Here is a 20,929-nt window from a genome sequence, read left to right on the forward strand (position 1 = left end):
ATTGATTCTAAAGTTTATATAAAGTGAAAAAACTTAAAATAACTTCAAACATTGAAAGAAAATAACAAAGTTGAATAACTGACATTACTCAATGCCAAGACTTACTATAAAGTTACAGTAATCAAGATAGTGCAATATTTGTGAAAGAATAGGCATATAGATTACTGGAACAGAATAAAGTGCCTGGAAATTGATCCACATAATTATAGTCAACTGATCTTTGATAATGAGCCAAAGGAAATAAAATAGAGGAAAGTAATTTTTCCAACAACTGGTACTAGAACAAGTGGACATTAAAAACATGCAACTGGTCATGTAAAAAAATTAATCTAAGCCTTACACTCTTCACAAGAATAAACTCAAAATGAACCATAAACCTAAATGTAAAATACAAAACTATAAAACTGCTAGAACATAGCATAGAAGGAATCCTAGATGACTTTAATTATAGCAATGACTCTAGATACAAGACCAAAGGCATGATCTATAAAAAAAGTAATTGATAGTACACCCCTGGCCCCATACATATTTATCACGATTTTATTGACTATATTCCCTATTCTGTAATCTACATCTCTGTGACTAGATGGGTACTTGAAACATTGGGGGTACCGCTGTGCAAAGTACATGATTTTCTAACCACTTTGCTGTACATATGAAACTAAAAGAGAATAATATTGAATGTAATTTGTAATTGAAAAATTAAAGATTTTTTTAAAAAAAAGAAACATAATAACTGATAAGCTTCAAAATTAAGCTCTTGTTATCTGCAAAAGATACTGTAAGAGAATGAAAAGACAAGTCACAGACATGGAGAAAATATTTGCATAAGACACATCTGATAAGGAACTATTATACAAAATCTACCAAAAAATTCTTAAAACTTGACAAAAAGAAAACAAATAAGCTGATTAAAGATGAGGAAAAGATCTTAACAGACAATTCACCAAAGAATATATGCAGATGGCAGACAAGCAACAATGACATTCCATTACACACTTATTATAAGGCCAAATTATAGAACACTAACACCACCAAATCTTGGCAAAGATGTGGAGAAACAATGGGTAATGCAAAATAGTACAAGTTTGGAAGAGAGTTTATTGGGTTCTTACAAAGCTAAACATAATAAAGAAAGATGGCAACAAAGGTGATTTCTGACTTTTCTTCCCCTCACAAAACAACAACAACAACAACAACTAACAACTGTTCATGGCCAAGACACCATGGATAAAATCCTAGAACACAAAGTTGAAGCTGAAGCACACAGAGACCCAGACATCGCAACAAAAGGGTAGAAAAAATAATGATATGCCAACTGCATTGCCCTTCCACAGTGTTAGTGTAGCACCACACCAAGAGGTCTCCCTTGAGCCTATGGTTCCTCTAATGGTAAAAACGGCCCTAGGGTAAATATCCAGCTCTCACAGAATTGTGGGTCACTTTTTTAGAGCCCCACACTCAAGTATTACACCATGGAGCTTGTGAGTAAATATGTAGGGCTTGATCACTGGAAATATGATTGTTATAGAGAAAGAAGGGACTTGCAACAACTAGAAATATATAAATTATGTAAAGTGTAACAAAATAACATAAAATGTGACGGGGTGAAGTCAAAATGTAAAGTTTACAACTTCTATTGAAATTAAGCTCTTATCAGTTTAAAGGAGTGTTAAAAATTTAAGATATTTTATGTAAACCTCATTGTAAACACAAGGAAAAAAACTATAGCAAATACACAGAGTAATATAATTAAGAATTCAAAGTATATTGATACCAAAATGAAACAAAACATGCAAAAAAAAAAAAAGCAGAACTAACAAGAAACAATGGATTTACAAAACAGCTAGGAAATTACCAAAATGAGAGGTGGCGAGGGAGTGGGGCAGAACTTGTGTGGCCTCTTTACTTCATTGTGCTGCCTGGACATTAAGCAGGTTGTTGGCACCATGAAGATCTGGACTTTGGAACATGTCTTTGACCATCCATGGGAAACTGTTACAACAGCTGCAGTGCAGAAATACCCAAATCCTATGAACCCAAGCATAGCTGGAGCTGATGTATTGGAAAGATACATAGATCCTTCTGAAAAGTTGCATAGCCATAGTCTCTGCACAGAGTAGAGACTCCCTTCCATTGTAAAATCTCTTATTGGTGCAATAAGAACAAAAACATGTGCAAGAACATTCTGTAGTTGATCCTGTAGAGAAAACAAACTAAAATCCACTAATATTTCATTTACAAATATAGCTTCAATAGGTGAGAGGTATATATAAAGCATACCCTCAGGACCCAGAAAAAGCTGTTTTGAATGAAGAGGCCATAATCACTGTGAAAGGAGTCAGTCTCAGCTATTTCGAAGGGCTGATGGCAACTACGATTTCTTCAAATGCTAATAAAGACCAAGAAACAATGGGATGGACAATACAGAAATTAACTCCTGAGACTGAAGAATTGACAGCTTCGGCAAGAGCGGGCTTAAGAAAACCTATGGCAGCAGAAACGTTTGTACAGAAATGATGAAAGTTTTTATGTAACACCCAGTTTCCTGGATCTCTACTATCTGGCATTATATTTATTTGTTATTTAAAAAATACATCTAACTTGGCCAGGTGGCTCCATTGGTTGCAGCATTCTCCTGTACACCAAAAAGCCTGTGGGTTTGATTCTCAGTCAGGGCACATATGGGAGGCAATTGATAAATGTTTCTTTCTCACAATGTCTCTCTCTCTCTCTCCCTTCCTCTCTCTCTAATGTCAATAAAAACATATCCTTAGGTGAGGATTAAAAATGGGGTAAGTGGAGGTGGAAGAGGGCATAGAAGGGATAAATAATGATTGGAAAAAAATAAATCTGTAAAAAATAAATAAAATCTAAAAATACAACTATATTTTAGGAAGATTTTTTCTATTAAGCTGAAAAAAGTCTATGTGAATTGATCAAAGCAAAGAAGTGCAGGGTTTCTAAAAAAACAGGACATCTGAAATTATTAGTGTTGTTTGCAATGACTGGTTTTGAGGATTCCAGTAATTATGTGAAAATTTAACACTTTTTGAAAAGTACAATACTTGGAAATTAGTGTGAGCATATTAAATCTCACTCAGATAGAATTTTAAAGCATTTCATGCATTGGAACTCTACCTGGCACTGTACCAACCTCAGAAAAAAGCAGAGCCACCTCTAAATAAACACAATTCCCTTGCTCTGGTAAACTTCAAGGGGGAACTCACTTTCAAAGGAGAAATTGGATGGTATTTTTTTCCCTTTATTGTTTAAAGTATTACAGATGTCCCTCCATTTATGGCCTCTTTTCCCCCAATTAAACCCTTCCACTAGGCAAGCCCCCGCACCCCGAGGTCCTCTCCACACTATGGTCTGTGTCTGAAAAGTTTAAAAAGATATATTAATTTGTATAAAATACCATTTTATGTTATAAACCACCATTAAAAACCACAGAGTTTTAATTTGTTATTTAAATTACTTTTTTTTTTTTTAATCATTTGATAATGGTTTATGGAAAGGCTGAGGAGCTCGAATTGGTTTTTCTGGAATTCTCTGAAATAAACAATACAATTATTTGCAACTTTAATTTTCTGAGCAAGAGTTTCCTGGACTTTTCTTTTTAATTTTATTTTTGTTTAAAATATTACAGATGTCCCTTTTTCTCACCATTGACCCATTCCACCCTTTCCCATGCTCCACTGCAGTCCCTCTTTCCACAATTGTCCCTGTCCTTGGGTTGGGCATATGCTTTGGTTACTCTCTCCCCCTTCACTGACCCGGCCTCCTCCATCCTTCTGACATTCGTCAGTCTGAACTATGCTTCCATGTCATCGAATCTATTCTATTCATCAGTTTATTAAGTTCTTTAGATTCCATACATAAGCGAGATCATGTGATGTTTGTTGTTCTCTGCCTGGCTTATTTCACTTAGCATAATTTTCTCCAGGTCCATCCATACTCTCCCAAAGGGTACGATATCCTTCTTCTTTACAGCTGCAGAGTATTCCATGGTGTATATGCCCCACAGCTTATTTATCCACTCATCTACTGATGGGCACTTGGGCTGTTTCCAGATCTCAGCTATTGTAAATTGCGATGTTATGAACATAGGAGTGCATATATTCTTTCTGATTAGTGTTTCAGGATTCTTAGGATATATTCTTAGAAGTGAGATCACTGGGTAAAAGGCATCTTAATTTTTAATTTTTTGAGGAAACTACATACTGTTTTCCATAGTGGTTACGCCAGTCTTCAATCTCATCAGCAGTGTACTAGGGTCCCCCTTTCTCCACATCCTTGCAAGCAGAAGTGATTTGTTGTTGGTAGCCCTTCTTCCCAGTGTGAAGTGATACCTCATTGTGGTTTTAATTTGCATCTCTCTGATGATTAGCAACATTGAGCATTTTCTCATGTGTCTCTTGACCATCTGTATGTCCTCTTTGGAGAAGTGTCTATTCAGGCCCTTTGCCCATTTCTTAATTGGGTTGTTTGTCTTCCTCTTGTTGAGTACTATGAGTTCTTTGTACACTTTGGAAATTAGGCCCTTATCAGATACACCCTGGGCAAATATCTTTTCTCAGACCATGGGGCTCCTTTGTATTTTGAGGCTGTTTTCTTTTGCTGTGCAAAAACTTTTTAGTTTGATGTAGTATCATATGTTTATTTTTTTATTTTTTTTCTCTTGCACTAGGAGATGTATCAGTGAAAATTCCACTACATGGGATGTCTGTGATTTTACTGCTTATGATTTCTTCCGGGATTTTCTATGGTTTTGTGACTTACATTTAAGTCTTTTATCCATTTTGAGTTTATTTTTGTGTATGGTGAAAATTGATGGTCTAGTTTCATTATTTTGCACGTATCTGTCCAATTTTCCTAGCACCACTTATTGAAGAGACTGTCTTTACTCCACTGGATGCTCTTGCCTCCTTTGTTAAGTATAAACTGACCATAATGGCATGTGTCTATTTCTGGGGTTTCTGTTCTATTCTATTGATCTATATGCCTGTTGTTGTACCAATACCAGGCCTTTTTGATAACAACGGCTTTGTAATACAGTTTGAAGTCCCGTACTGTGATCCCTCCTACTCTGTTCTTTTTTCTCAAGATGGCTGCAGCTCTTTGGGTCTTTTTTGGTGCCATATAAACTTTTGAAATGTTTGGTCTAGATCTGTGAAATATGCTGTTGGTATTTTAATAGGAATTGCATTGAATTTATAAATTGCTTTGGGTATTTTGGACATTTTAATGATATTAATTCTTCCTATCCATGAGCATGGTATATTCTTCCACTTGTTTAAATCTTTCTCTCTGTTTTTTTCCCATTGTCACATAGTTTTGTGAGTACAGGTCTTTTACATCCTTGGTTAAGTTTATTCCTAGGTACCTAATTTTTTAGTTGCAATGGTAAATTGTATTGTTTATATAGTTTCTCTCTCCAAAAGTTCATTGTTGGTGTATAAGAATGCCATTCATTTCTCGATGTTGATTTTGTATCCCAGCTACTTTGCCAAATTTGTTTATCAGACTTAGTAGTATTTCGATGGAGTCTTTAGGGTTTTCTATATACCATATCATGTCATCTGAAAATAATGACAATTTTCCTTCTTCCTTTCCTATTTAGATACCTTTTATGCTTTCTTCCTGTCTGTGGCTGTAGCTAGGACTTCCAGTACTATATGAATAAGAGTGGTGAAAGTGGACATCCTTGTCTTGTTCCTGTTTATAATGGAAATGGTTTTAGTTTTTGTCCCTTGAATATGATGTTGGCTATAGGTTTGTCATATATAACCTTTACTATGTTGAAGTATAATCCCTGTATTCCCACTTTGCTGAGAGTTTTTATCAGAATTGGGTGCTGGATTTTGTCAAATGCTTTTTCTGTATCTATTGATACGATCATATGATTTTTGTCTTTCATTTTGTTAATGTGCTGTATCACATTCATTGATTTGTGGATGTTGTACCAGTCTTGCATGGTGGAATAAATCCCACTTGGGCGTGGTGTATAATATTTTTAATGTATTGCTAGATTCAGTTTGCTAGTATTTTAGTGAGGATTTTAGCATCTATGTTGATCAGGGATACTGGCCTCTAATTTTCTTTCTTTGTAGTATCTTTATCTGGTTTTGGGATTGGGATGATGCTGGCCTCATAGAATGTCTTTGGAAGTTTTGCCTCCTCTTGAATTTTCTGGAATAGTTTGAATAGAATAGGTGTTAATTCTTTGATTGTTTGGTAAAACTCGCCTGTAAATCCATCTGGTTCAGGACTTTTGTTTGCTGGGAGGTTTTTGATTACTGCTTCAATTTTGTTAGTTGTTATTGGCCTTTTCAGGTTTTCTGCCTCTTCTTGATTCAGCTTTGGAAGGTTGTATGCTTCTAGGAATTTCTCCATTTCCCCCATGTTGTCCAATTTGTTGGCATATGGTTGCTCATAGTATTTTCTTACAATCCTTTGTATTTCTGTTGGGTCGGTTGTTATATCACCTCGTTCATTTCTGACTTTATTTACTTGGGTCCTCTCTGTTTCTTACTGAGTCTGGCTAAAGGTGCATCAATCTTATTTACCTTTTCAAAGAACCAGCTCTTTGTTTCATTAATTTTTTGTATTTTTTTTTAGTTTCTATGTCATTAATTTCTCCTCTGATCTTTACAATATCCTTTCTTCTACTTCCTCAGGGCATTTCTTACTGTTCTAGTTCCAGTTCTTCCAGTTGTTGTGTTAGATGGTTCATTAGATCTTTTTCTTGTTTCTTGAGATAGGTCTGTAATGCTATGAATTTTCCTCTCAGGACTTCTTTGGCCGTGTCCCATAGATTAGGGGTTGTTGTCTGTTCAATTTGATTTCTTTTCCTGAAGTGTTTGATTTCTTCCTTGATCTCATTGGTAACCCATTCATTGTTTAATAGCATGATATATAGGCCCCATGTGTTTGAATATATTTGAGTTATTTTATAGTGGTTGATTTCTAGTTTCATGGCATTGTGATCTGAGAAGATGCTTGATATGATTTCAATCTTGTATTTGTAGAGACTTGCCTTGTGCCCTAACATGTGGTCTACTTTTGAGAATGTCCTATGGGCACATGAGAAGAATGTGTATTCTCCTGCTTTGTTATGAAATGTTCTGTAAATGTCAATTAAATCCATTACGCTTAGTGAGTCATTTAAGGTCTGTGCTTCCCTGTTGATTTTTTGTCTTGATGATCTGTCCAATGCTAACAGTGAGGTGTTAAAGTCCCCCACTCGGCTTGTGTTGCTATCAGTCTTCCCTTTAAAGTACCCCAAGAAAATATTATATATTTTGGTGCTCCTATAATTGGGTGCATAAATGTTTATAAGGGTTATTTACTCCTATCGGATTGATCCCTTTAGTATTATGTAGTGACCATCTTTGTCTCTTGCTATGGTCTTTATTTTGAAGTCTGTTTTGTCTGAAATAAGTATTGCTACTCCAGCTTTCTTTTCCTTTCCATTTGCATGGGATATTTTATTCCATCCCTCACTTTTAGCCTGTGTGAGTCTTTTGCTCTCCGGCAGATCTCTTGTACACAACATATATTTGCGTCCTGTTTTCTTATAAATTCAGCTACTCTATGTCCTTTGATTGGAACATTTATTCCATTTACATTTAAGGTTATTATTGATATAAACTTATTTAATGTCATTTTTCCCCTTTGTGCTGATGTACCTTCCTCTCATTATTTCTTGTTGTTCTTAGAGTAGTCCTTTTAGCGTTTCTTGCAATGCTGATTTGGTGGTACTGAACTCCTTTAGCCTTTTATTGTCTGGGAAGCTCTTTATTTCACCATCAATTTTAAATGGCAGCCTTGCTGGATAAAGCAATCTTGGTTGCATGTTCTTGATTTTCATTACTTGGATAACTTCATGCCACTCCCTTCTGGCCTGTTGAGTGTCTGTTGAGAAATCAGCTGTTAGCCTTATTGGGGTTCCCTTGTAGGTCACTGCTTGTTTATCTCTCGAAGCCCTTAATATTTTCTCTTTGTCCTTGACATTTGCCATTTTAATTATGATGTGTTTTAGAGTGGGTCTCTTTGAGTCCCTCTTGTTTGGAACCCTCTGCGCTTCTTGAACTTGTGTGGCTTTTCCCCTTACACTTCTAGGGAAGTTTTCTGTCATTATTTCCTCCACCATGTTCTCTATCCCTTGCTCTCTATCCTTCCCCTCTGGCACTCCTATAATGCGAATGTTGTTTTATTACATGTTCTCCCAAAGCTCCCTTAGATTGTCCTGATGCTTTTTAAGTGTTTTTTCTTTTTGCTGCTCTGATTGAGTGACTTTTTCTACCTTGTCTTCTAAGTCACTTATTCTACCCTCTGCTTAATTTAGCCTGCTTTTATTTTTTTCCAGTGTATTCTTGATATCAGATACAGCATTCTTTATTTCTCTGATTTTTGTTTGTGTTATGTATCTCTTTTTTGGTGCTTTTTTTGTTTTTTTTTTCTTTTTCTTCATCTTCTTCTTCAAGCAAGCCCTTTAACATTTCTTGTGATACTGATTTGATGGTAACAAACTCCTGTAGCTTTTTCTTGTCTGGAAATATCTTTATTTTTCCTTCAGTTTTAAATGATAGCCTTTTGGGGCCAAGTAGCCTTGGTAGTAGGTCCTTGCTTTTCATCACTTTGATTATGTCATGCCAATCCCTTCTGGCCTAAAATGTTTTGCTTGAGAAATCATCTGACAGCCCTATGAAAGCTCCCTTGTAGGTAAATCACTGCCTTTCTCTTGTGGCTTTTAAGATTCTCTCTTTGTCTTTAACTTTTGCTATTTTAATTGTTATATGCCTTGGTGTGGACTTCTTTTGGTCCATTTGTTTGGGACTCTCTCTGCTTCCTGGACTAGTATGCCTTTTTACTTCACCAGATTAGGGAAGTTTTCATTCATTATTTCTGCAACTAGGTTCTCAAACCCTTGCTCTCTCTTTTCTCCTTCTGGTACCCCTCTGATACATATGTTATGCTTCATTTTCTACTAAAGGTTCCTTAAACTATCCTTACTTAAAAAAATTATTTTTCCTTTTGCTCTTCTGTTTGGGTGTTTTTTCCCACCTTGTCTTCCATATCACAGAGTCAATCCTCTCCTTTATGGAGCCTACAGTTTATTCCTCCCAGTGCATTCTTTTATTGTTGTTAATCCTACCCTAGTACATTTTTTTCCATTGATTTTTTTAGAGAGAGTGGAAGGGAGGGAGAGTGAGTGAGAGAGATCTATGTGAGAGAGACACACCAATTGGTTGTCTCCCACATACACTCTGACTGGGGCCAGGGATGGAACCTTCAACCCTGGTACATGTCCTTGACCTGAAATCTAACTTGTGATCATTTGGTGCACAAGCCTACACTCTAACCACTGACCCACACTAGCCAGGGCCTTCTAGTCTATCCTTTATTTCAGATATGACATTCTTCATTTCTGAGTTGTCCTTTTTTATGTATTCTATGTCCTTTTTCATGCTGTTCAGCTCCTTGTAATCATTACTCTGAACTCCCTATGTGATACATTGCTTGCCTCCATGTTACTTATCTCTTCTTCTGGACAATTCTCTTGTTCTTTAATTTGGGACCTGCTTCTTTGTCTTCCTATTTTGGCTGTCTCTTTGATTTTTTTCTATTTATTAGGTATATTTGCTATTATTCCCAATCTTGGTATGGTGGCTTTATGTAGTAGCTGACCTGTGGGACCCAGTGGTGCAATCTCAATAATCACCTGAGTTGGGAGCTCTAAGAATATCCCTTGTGTGCATTATGTGGGCCTGCCTGTAGTAATTGAGTCTTGATTGCTATTGGACCATTTGTGAGTGGGATCAATCCTCAGGGTTGCTGACAGTGAGGCTCAACCATAAATATTGTATGCAAGTTGCTGTGCAGATTCAGATCACACAAAGCAGAATTCACTTCAGCATGGTTTGGTGCCTGCCACAATCTCTCTGTAGATATGCTGCTTGCGAAGCTTATTGGATCCTGCTCTGTTGTTGTCTGAAGCTGACCACTGGGTGTATTGGTTCTGGGTCCCTTCAGAGGGACTATGGTACAGGCCAGTGTCAGACACTGTGATTGGTCCTGGGCAATCTGCTTGAATCTATCAGTGATCCACAGCTTATGGCTCATTCTGCTGAGTTTAGATGTGTGTACAAAGGACCAAGCTGTGCACCAAGGTCTGCTTTTACTGGCACGAGGCCCAGGGTCATGTCAGCAAAAGTCTCAAAGCACCTAAAGATCCACTTCTATCTGCAGCTCTCTGTTATGCTCAGTCACTTAAAAGGCCTCTGGTTGTACTTGTCACCAGGGTATAAGTTCCTCAGGCTATGGTGAGAGGGATTCCAATGCGTAGGACCATTGGGCCCTGATGTTGCATGGAGGGGAATTCTCTCCCTGAGAAAGATGGCTTATGCAGTATGGGGAATAACTCATCACATCGATCCTGGTGGCTGTTCTCTCCCCAGAACTTCCAAACCCAGAAACTCTTCACACAGGTCTAGTTTGCTTTACCAACCCTTTGACAGAGCTCAGGTTGAGTGGCTGCAAATGAAATTTCATGTGTTGACCTTCTAAGAGTGTGCCTGTGTTTCTAGTCATGTGTTCCTGGTTAACAGAAGTCCTGCTGCTTTTCACAGCCAGATGTTATTTTGGTAGCTTTCCTGGTTCTAGTTTTCTGGGCTGGGAAGCCAAGCTTGGGATTTAGACCCCACACTACTCAGAGGTACCACCTGCAGCTGATACATCCCTCCAGGACTTCAGTTGCTGTCTGTGACTGTCAATCCAGTCCTCTCACATCTCCACACCTCCTATCAACCTCAATGTGGTCTCCTCTGTAAGTCTTGGTTATCTCATAAATTTTTGAAATATTTGTACTAGTTCTGTGAAATACACCATTGGTATTTTAATGGGAATTGTGTTGAATCTATAGATTGCTTTGGGTAGTATAGGCATTTTAATAATGTTAATTTTTCCAATCCATGAAAATGATATGTTTCCACTTATTTGTATCTTCTGCAATTTCTTTCTTCAGTGTCCTATAGTTTTCTGAGTCTTTTTTCTCCTTGGTAAAATGTATATCTAGGTTCCTTATTATTATTTTTGGTTGCAATAATAAATGGGATTATTTTCTTAGTTTCTCTTCCTGATACTTCAGCATTCACCCATAGAGGATGATATTGGCTGTAGGTTTTTCACATATTACCTTTATTATGTTGAGGTATGGCCCCTCTATTCCCACTTTGCTGAGAGTTTTTATCATAAATTAATGTTGAATTTTATTGAATGCTTTTAATGTATCTATTCACATGATCATGTGATTTTTATCTATCATTTTGTTTATTTATGAACTTTGTACCACCTTGCATCAGCAGAATAAATTAAACTTGATCATGCTGTATAATATTTTCATTGTACTGCTGGATCTTATTTGCTAATATTTTTAAGTTAATTTAAACATCTAGGTTAATCAGTGTTATTGAATATAATTTTCTTTCTCTGTGGGGTCCTTATATGATTTTCAAATTAGAATAATAATAGCCTTGTAAAAAGAGCTTAGAAGTCTACCTTCCTCTTGAATCCTTTGCAATAGTTTGGGGAGGACAAGTGTAAGTTCTTTGAGTGTAAGACAGATGTTAGTTTTGCTTTAAATGTTTGGTAAAATTTGCTTGTGAAGCTATCCAGGTCAGGATTATTTTTGGCTGGGATTTTCTTTTAATGACTACTTCAATTTAATTAGTTGTTATTGGTTTATTCCAGATTTCTGATTCTTTCTGATTCAGTTATGGAAAATTGTTTATTGGTATAGAGTTGTTCATAGTAGTTTCTTACAGTCTCTTGTATTTCTGTGGAGTCAGTTGTTACTTCTCTTTTATTTCTGATTTTATTAATTTGGTCCCTTTCTCTTTTTTTCTTGATGAGTCCCGTTAAAGATTTGTCAATCTTGTTTATCTTTTTGAAGAATCATCTCTTGGTTCCATTGATCTTTTGTATTTTGTTAGTCTCTGTGCCATTTTTTTTCCACTCTGATTTTAATTATTTCCTTCCTTCTACTTACCCTGGGCTTTTTTTGGGTTGTTGTTGTTTTTCTAGTTCTTTTAGGTGTAGGGTGAGATTCTTTAAGATTTTTCTTTATTTTTGTGTTAGGCTAGTAATGCTATGAACTTCCCTCACAGGATTGCTTTTAGCTGTGTCCCATAGATGCAGTATGTGTTTATTTTCATCTTTGAAAATATATATGGCTCATGTTTTCTTATCTATTCAGCTATCCCCTGTCTTTTGATTGGAACATTTAATCCATTTACATTTAAGGTTATTATTATCAGGTACTTGTTGCCACATTTTTATACCCATATTTATACCTTTATTCACATCTTTGATTTTTTCTTTCATCTCATTGGTAACTCATTCATTGTTTAATGACATGCTATTTAGCCTTTATGTGTTTGAACATTTTTGAGGTTTTTTAATTGTAGTTGATTTCTGGTTTCATGCCATTTTTATCTGAGAAGATGCTTGATATGCTTTCCAATTTCTCAAATTTGTTAAGACTTATTTTATGTCATAATGTACTCTATCTTTCAGAATGTTCCATGAGCACTTAAAAAGTACATATTCTACTGCTTTGAGATGAAATGTTCTGTAAATATCAATTAAATTCATGTGATATGGTGTGTCACTTAAAGTTACTGTTTCCTTGTTGATATTTTGTCTGAAAGATCCATCCAGTGATGATAGTGAGGTGTTAAAGTCCCTTACTTATGACTAGATTGCTCTCAATCTCTCCCTTAAAGTCCACCAAGAGTTTTTAAAAATATATTTAGGTGCTCCTATATTGGGTGCATCTATGTATACCAGGGTGATGTCCTCTTGTTTGATAGATCCATTAACTACTTCATAGTGACATTTTTGTCTCTTTTATGGCCTTTGTTTTGAAGTCTATTTTGTCAGACAAAAATATTGCAACTCCAGCTCTTTTTTATCACCATTTTCATGGAATATTTTTTCCCATCTCTTCACTTTCAGCTTGTGTAAATCTTCTAGTCTGAGGTGGGTCTTCTGTAGAGAGCATATATATGGCTCATGTTTTTTTATATATTCAGCTATCCCATGTCTTTTGATTGGAACATTTAATCCATTTACATTTAAGGTTATTATTATCAGGTACTTATTTGTTGCCACATTTTTATACCTATATTTCTCTTTTTCCATTTCTTATTCTTAGAGCAGACCCCATAACCTATCTTGCTGATTTGGTGCTAATTAACTGCTTTAGCTTTTTTCTGGTAAACTCTTTATTTTGCCTTCAATTTTAAATGATAGCTTTGCTGCGTAGAATAGTCTAGGATTCATGTCCTTGTTTTTCATTAGTTTGAATACTTCAGGCCAATACCTCTGTCCTGAACTGTTTATGTTGAAAAATCAGTTGAAAGTTATATGGGAACTCCATTGTAAGTAACTGATTGTCTCTCTCTTTATCTTTAACCTTTGCCATTTTATTTAGGATGTGTTTTGGTGTGGGCCTCTTTTGGTTCATCTTGATTGGGACTCTTCATGCTTCCTGAACTTGTGTGACCTTTTCTTTATGCAGGTTAGAGAAGTTTTTTGTCACTCTTTTTTCAAACAGGTTCTCTATAACTTGCTCACATTCTTTTTCTTCTGATACCCCTATGATGTGGATGTTGCTATGTTTCATGTTGTTCCAAAATTTCCGATGGCTGACTTTGAGGATCAATGTTGACCATGGCATACAAGCTGCTCTGCAGGTGCAGTCTTGAGGTATCTTGTTGGTCTCAGTGGCACAATCTTCCAACTCACCTAAGCTCTGTGCCCAGGAATGTCTCTTGTGTGTTTTGTGCAACCTTGTTGTAGTCAAAGTTTGATTGCTGCTTGCTCTTTTGTGGATACAGTTAACCCTTCAAGCTGTGTTACTATAGGAATAAACCTCTATCACCTTGTATGACATGCTGTGCAGTGGCTCTCCCCAAAGGTGAAGTTGTTCTCAGCATTGTCTGGTGCTTGCTGAAATCCTCTTTTGTGTGTGCTTCATGTATGGCTATTTGGGTTGACCTCTGGTGTGTTCTGAAGCCCAACACCGGTTATAATATTTCTGGGTCTACTGGTGTGTGTTGCAGGTGACTTTTGCTGTTAGACATAGAATGTAACTGGCCTTGAGCAATGTGTCTATAGCTACCGTACTGTTCACTGTTTGTGTTTGCATCTACTAGACCTGTGTGTGTGTGTGTGGGAAGGGTCAATATGTGTAAAAGGGTCAACTTCCTCCAGCTTAGAGTTGGGGGCATACCTGTGATATGTCCAAAGCTCTCTGATGTTCAACTACATCTATCACCTACTTCACCTCTCTCCTGAGGTTGTCTGTTCTAACTCCAAAGTCGTCAAAGGAGAGACTGTAAGATGATCCCAGGTTAGCTAAGATACTACCCCTATTTGGAGATTGTGCAGGCAGACACACAATGAAGGAAAATTAGTCCCTTCTTCAAAGCCAAACCCTCCAGTCTGTGCCAAAGACTAAAGGTTCAGGTTGGGTATATACACCTTTCTTGTCTGCAGAAACAAATTCAGCTGCCCTTGTCTTAGAGGGATAGATAAAAAGAATCCTTTATTGAGGATTATGCCATTCCAGCCTTCAGGAGGGACTAAGCACCCTCTCCTTGTCCCAGAAAATAGCTTCTTTGAATTTTCCCACTCTGAGCTGCTCTCCTTTCCCTCATGAAACTGCAGTTAGTGTGGGTATCTGGGACTTGACAGGGATGATTTAAACAGTCTCTCATTGGTGGTGTTTACCACAACCTGTAGTGGGGGAGGGGCAAGGGGTGGGCTCCTCTTCCTCTCTTTCTTTGGGAAGCACAGGTTGAACTTACAGGGGAGCTCTGATTTTCTTCCCTGCAGCACAGACACAGAGTCCTGCATTTGCTTGTCTGACTCCCAGGAGAAAGTCCAGAAAACCCATCTTTGTGTGGCTTTCTGTCACCCACACACTACTAAACCAAGAAGGAAGGGGCTTAGAATCAGCCATGCATGGCACTCCAATATCTATGTGCAACTAGTCTCAGCAGGACTGGGATGAAATTCCAAGCTCCACTCAAACTTTGACCCCAGCAGGACTGGATGAAAGACCAGCTCTCCTGCACTGTCAAACTGAGCAAGCTGAGCCCAAAATCCCAGCCCTGTGTGTTCCTCCGTGTTGCCTAACCTAGCAACACTGTGTAGACAAGCAGTTCAGGAGGTGGGGGAAAGGGCCCCAACTGTGCTCTTTAGGTGGGTGAGACCTATCCTCTTCCCCAAGCCACAGTTTAGTCACTGACTATCTCTCTGCCCAAGCCTTTCCAGAGAACAGAGGGTCCCTCAAAATCACTATTTAGTGTAGTGAACAGACCCTTCTTCAGGACCTGAGTACAGTGACATGGCCTCTCCAGCAGTCAGAGCCTGGAGTGAACTCTCCAGACTGGTGCTGTAGCAAAAGGAGCACTTCAACCCTGGGATTGTGCTGTCTGAATCTCACAGTCAAAGAGTGACCCCACTGACCCCCATCACCTGACACTATGTGGTCTCGTCTTCCTGTTGCTGTTCATCTCTGCTGTGGATCTTTGTGTAGCATTGAGGACTCATACTCCCAAAGGATTGGGAGATTTTGCAGCCATTATATCTTTAGTGCTTCTCATCTGTAACCTTTGCATGTGACAGTTCACCTTTTCCAAATCTCTGTCCCTCTTACCAGTCTCTTCTTGGCTTCCTCTATGCTCCTTGGTAATAATATTTCAGATAACTATGCTTCATATGGCTTTTTGAGCTGATTGCTCTGTAATTTAGCTATAAGACTGCTTTGTGACTGCAAGCAAGAAGTGTGAGCTTCCAGTACTTTGCAGCCATCTTGGAAGCAGGCAGGCGTAGAATTTAAACCTATGGTTATAAGGATGATTAAGGACCTTAGAGGAAGAAGTGATCATTTCAGTAGGAACTTTAAAAAGAGATAGTAAGGGTTAAAAAGAACATAGAAACCATAAATTAGAACTAATCAGAAGTAAAAAATACAATATATGAAATGAAGAATACACTAAAAGGAATCAACAGAGGATTAGAAGAAGCAGAGATCAACCCAGCAATTTAGTGCACAAGATAACAGTAAGCACACAAGCAGACCAACAAAAAGAAAAAAAAGAATTAAAAATAAGAGAACAGTCAACCAGACTTCTAGGACAACATGAAACTTAATAAAATCAGCATCACAATGTTACCAGATGGTGAAAAAAGTGAGTAATAAATCAAGAATCTGTTTGAAGAAATAATGGTTAAAAATTTCCATAACCTGATGAAGGAAAATGTCACACAAGTTGAGGAAACACAGAGAGTCCCAATCAAGATGAATCCAAAGAGGCCCACAACAAAACATATCATAATTAAAATGGCAAAGATTAAAGACAAAGAGATAATCATAAAAGTATCAAAAGAGAGACACTTAGTTACATACAAGAGAGCTCCCATAAGGTTATCAACAGATTTCTCAACAGAAACACTTCAAGCCAGAAAGGACTGGCATGAAATATTCAAAGTGATGAAAAGCAAGTAGCTACAACCAAGACTACTATATCCAGTAAAGTTATCATTTAAAATTGAAAGTGAAATAAAGACCTTTGCACACCAAAATAAAAGGGGAAAAAAAAAAAAAAAAAAGCTCTAGGAGTGTATTACCACCAAACAAGTACAGCAAAGAATGTTTAAGGGCTTGTTTTAATATGAAAAAAAGAGATAGAACATGGGAATTAAGAATACAATGGCAATAAATAAGTAGCTATCAATAACAACCTTAAATATGAGTGGATTAAATACTCAAAAATCAAAAGACATAGGGTGGCTGAATGGATAAGAAAACATGACCCATATATATTTTGTCTACTAGACACCCGACTCAGAACATAAGATACACACAAACTGAAAGTGAAGAGATGGAAAAATAAATAGTTCATAAAAATAGAAAGAAAACAAAAAAAAAGCTGGAGTATCAATACATATATCAGAGAAAATAATCTTCAAAAAAAAAAGACCATAAAAGACAAAGAAGGTCACTATGTAATACTAACAGGATCTATCCAACAAGAGAATATAACACTTATAAACATATATAAACCACATATATGAACACCTAAATATATAAAGAAAATCTTGGAGAACATTAAGGTAGTGATTGACAGCAAAACTGTTATAGTTTAGAGATTTGAAGAACCTATTGACATCAATAGATAGATCTTCCAGACAAAAAATCAAAAAGGAAAGAAGGACCTTAAGAGATACACTTGGTCGAATAACTTTAGTTGATATTTACAGAACATTTAATCCAAAAGCAGAAAAATATACATTATTTTCAAGTGCACATAGAACATTCTCTAAGATAGACCATATACTAGAACACAATATAAAGCTTAATACATTCAAAAAATTTAAAATCATATCAAGCATAATCTCTGAACACAAAAGTATGAACCCAGAAATCAATTACATCAATAAAACTAAAAAATGCACAAAGACAAAGACACTCAATAACACACATTCTTAAACAATAAATAGATTAATAATGAAATCAAAGTAAAAAGCAAAAGTAACCAGAAGATAATAACAAATGAACACATAGAAAACCCAATCTATGAGACACATTGAAAGAAGTCCTGACAGGGAAGTTCATACCATTACAAGTCTACCTAAAGAAGCAAGAAAAAACTCACATAATCAATCTAACACTACTGCTAAAAAAACTAGAAAAATAATTATAAAAAGCCCAAAGTAGAAGAAAGGAAAAATATTAGAGTGGAAATGACAGAGACTAAAAAAACAATAGAAGAGATCAATGAAACTAAGAGCTGGTTCTTTAAAAAGATAAATAAGATTTACATTTCATCCCAACGCAGCAGAATACACATTCTTCTCAAGTACACATGGAACGTTTTCAACAATAGACCACATTTTAGGGCACAGGGCAAGCCTCTACAAATTCAAGAAGATTGAAATCATATCAAGCATCTTCTTGGATCATAATGCAGTGAAACGAGAAATCAACCACTATAAAAAAACTCAAAAATATTCAAACACATGGAGGCTAAATAGCATGTTATTAAACAATGAATGGGTTACCAAGGAGATCAAGGAAGAAATCAAACACGTCATGGAAAGTAACGAAAATGAACAGACAACAACCCAAAACCTATGGGATATGGCGAAAGCAGTCCTGAGAGGAAAATTCATAGCATTACAGGCCTATCTCAAGAAACAAGAAAAAGATCTAATGAACCATCTAACACAACAACTAAAAGAACTAGAATGAGAAAAGCAAGAAAAGCCCCAAGGAAGTAGAAAGAAGGAAATAATAAAAATCAGAGCAGAGATTAATGAAATAGAGACTAAAATAATAATACAAAAAATCAATGAAACCAAGAGCTGGTTCTTTGAAAAGGTAAATAAGATTGATGCACATTTAGCCAGACTTGTTAAGAAAAAGAGAGAGGACTCAAATAAATAAAATAAAAAATGAAACAGGTGATATAACAACTGGCCCAACAGAAATACAAAGGATTGTAAGAAAATACTTTGAACAATCAAATGCCAACAAATTGGACAACATGGGGGAAATGGACAAATTCCTAGAAGCCTAAAACCTTCCAAAGCTGAATCAAGAAAAGGCAGAAAACCTGAATAGGCCAATAACAACTAATGATATTGAAGCACTAATAAAAAAACTCCCAGCAAACAATGATGCTGGACAAGATGGATTTACATGTGAGGTTTACCAAACATTCAAAGAAATATTAACATCTATTCTATTCAAACTATTCCAGAAAATTAAGAGGAGGGAAAACTCCCAAACACTTTTTATGAGGCCAGCATCACCCTAATCCCAAAACCAGATAAAGACACTACAAAGAAAGAAAATTACAGGCCAATATCCCTGATGAACATAGATGCTAAAATCCTCACTAAAAAACTAACAAACAGGATACAGCAATACATTAAAAAGATCATACTCCATGACCAAGTGGGATTTTTTTCCAAGGATGCAAGGCTGGTATAACATCCACAAATGAATAAATGTGATAATCACATAAACAAAATGAAGGACAAACATCATGTGATCATATCAGTAGATGCAGAAAGAGCATTCAACAAAATTCAACCCCCTTTTATGATAAAAAGTCTCAGCAAAGTGGCAATAGAGGGCTCATACCTCAATATAATAAAGGCCATATATGACAAAACTACAGCCAACATCATACTCAATGGGCAAAATTAAAGCATTTTCCTTAATAACAGGAACACCACAGGCATGCCCAATCTCACTAATATTATTCTTCATAGTACTGGAAGTTCTAGCCACAGCAAACAGACAAGAAGGAAAATTAGGACATCCAAATTGGAAAGGAAGAAGTAACTTTGTAATTATGCGCAGGTGACATGACACTGTATATAGCAATCCCTAACTTGATCAAAAACAGCCAGAACTGGTAAGTGAATTTAGCAAAGTAGCAAGATACAACATTGACATTCAGATATCAGTTGCATTTTTATACACCAATAAGGAATATTCAGACATAAAAATTAAGAAAACAACTCATTTACTATTGCAACAAAAAAATAAGGTATCTATGAATACATTTAACCACAAAAGTAAAAGACTCATAAAAATATAGGATACTGAAGAAAGTAATTGAGTAAGCTACAAATAAGTGGAAGTATATAGTTTGCTTTTAAATAGAAAAAATTAATATGATTGAAATGTTCATACTACCCAAAGCAGTCTGTAGCTTCAATACAATTCCTATTAAAATACTAATGGCATTCTCCGCTGGTGGTGTTCAGTGGTTGAGCATTGACCTATGAACCAGGATGTCACGGTTCAATTCCTGGCCAGGACACATGCCCATTGCTGGTTTTGGGCTCAACCTCCAGTAGGGGGCTTGCAGGAGGCAGCTGATTGATGATTCTCTCTCATCACTGATGCTTCTATTTCTCTCTCCCTCTCCCTTCCTCTCTCTGAAATCAATAAAAAACGTATTTTAAAAATACCAATGACATATATAACAGATCTAAAACAAATATTTCAAAAATTTATATGAAACAACAAAATACCCCATACAGCCTCAGCAATCTTGAGAAAGAAAAACAAAGTTGAAGGTATCACACTATCTGATATCAGACAATACTACAAAACCATAGTAATCAGGACAACATGATACTGACAAAAGAACAGGCATACAGATCACTGCAACAGAATAGAGAGCACAGAAATAAATCCACAGCATTATATTCAATTAATATTATATAAAGGAGACAAGGACATACAACGGAGTAAAGGCAGTTTCTTCAATAAATAGTGTTGGAAAAATGAACAGATGCATGCCAAAAAAAATGAAACTAGACCACCATTAACTAGAGTAAATTCAAAATGGATAAATGACTTACATGTAAGTCATGAAACAATAGAAATCCCAGAAGAAACACTGGCAGTAAAATCTCACACATCACTAGTAGCAGTATTTTTGCTGATATATCTCCTCAGCTAAGGAAAAAAAAGAAAAAAAAAATGAACAGATGGAACTATATTAAACTAAAAAGCTTTTGTGAACCATCAACAAAATTAAAAAAAATAAAAATAGCCCACTGAATGGCAGAACATATTTGCCAATGATATATCTGATAAGGGGTTAATTTTCTTTTTAAAAAATATGTTTTTATTGATTTCAGAGAGAGGAATGGTGAGGGAGAGAGAGATAGAAACATCAAGGATGAGAGAGAGTCATTGCTAGACCTCTTCTTGCACGCACCCCCACTGGGGATGGAGACTGCAACCCAGACATACACCCTGGGATGAATGGAACTGTGATCTCCTGGTTCATAGCTCAATGCTCAAGCAGTGGGCAAGGGAGGG

At 36.4% G+C, this 20,929-nt stretch overlaps 1 pseudogene; it reads left to right on the forward strand.

The window, feature by feature from the left end:
* The first annotated feature begins 1,949 nt into the window (after window positions 1-1,949).
* Window positions 1,950-2,520, forward strand: LOC107530221 (PRELI domain containing protein 3B pseudogene; annotated as a pseudogene).
* The last annotated feature ends 18,409 nt before the right edge of the window (window positions 2,521-20,929 follow it).

Source organism: Miniopterus natalensis, chromosome X (assembly GCF_054644295.1).
Source record: "Miniopterus natalensis isolate mMinNat1 chromosome X, mMinNat1.hap1, whole genome shotgun sequence".
Lineage (NCBI taxonomy): Eukaryota > Metazoa > Chordata > Mammalia > Chiroptera > Miniopteridae > Miniopterus > Miniopterus natalensis.